Below are 407 nucleotides of genomic sequence, written 5' to 3'. Positions count from 1 at the left end.
CGTCCTCAAATGCAGAATGTGATGGATCACGTAATACACATCCCAGGAGCGTCTCTCTCAGTATACTTACAATAATATCTCTCCGGTGATTTCTCCGCGCACAACATCCCTTTACTCGCCCTCCTTTTGCGACCATCGTCAGCACCCTCGCCCCGGAACAGCTCGTGTCTAACCATCTCCGTCGACGCCTCCTTCAGGTCTCTCTCTGTCTCACGCAACCTTCGAAGCACCTTCTGACGCAAGTTCTTTCCCCATCCTTCGGCGACTCCTTCACGGCCTCCCCATTAATATTTCGAGCACTCCCCTCTTCCCCCTGAGTAACGCCTGCAGTAACTGATCAAGTTACCCCTTAATAGTCCCCGTGGGTGGAGCGAGACGACCTAACATAATTCCCCAGACGGAGCGAT

This window comes from Penaeus monodon, chromosome 22, assembly GCF_015228065.2.
Source record: "Penaeus monodon isolate SGIC_2016 chromosome 22, NSTDA_Pmon_1, whole genome shotgun sequence".
Classification (NCBI taxonomy): Eukaryota; Metazoa; Arthropoda; class Malacostraca; order Decapoda; family Penaeidae; genus Penaeus; species Penaeus monodon.
This window is presented reverse-complemented; position numbering follows the sequence as displayed.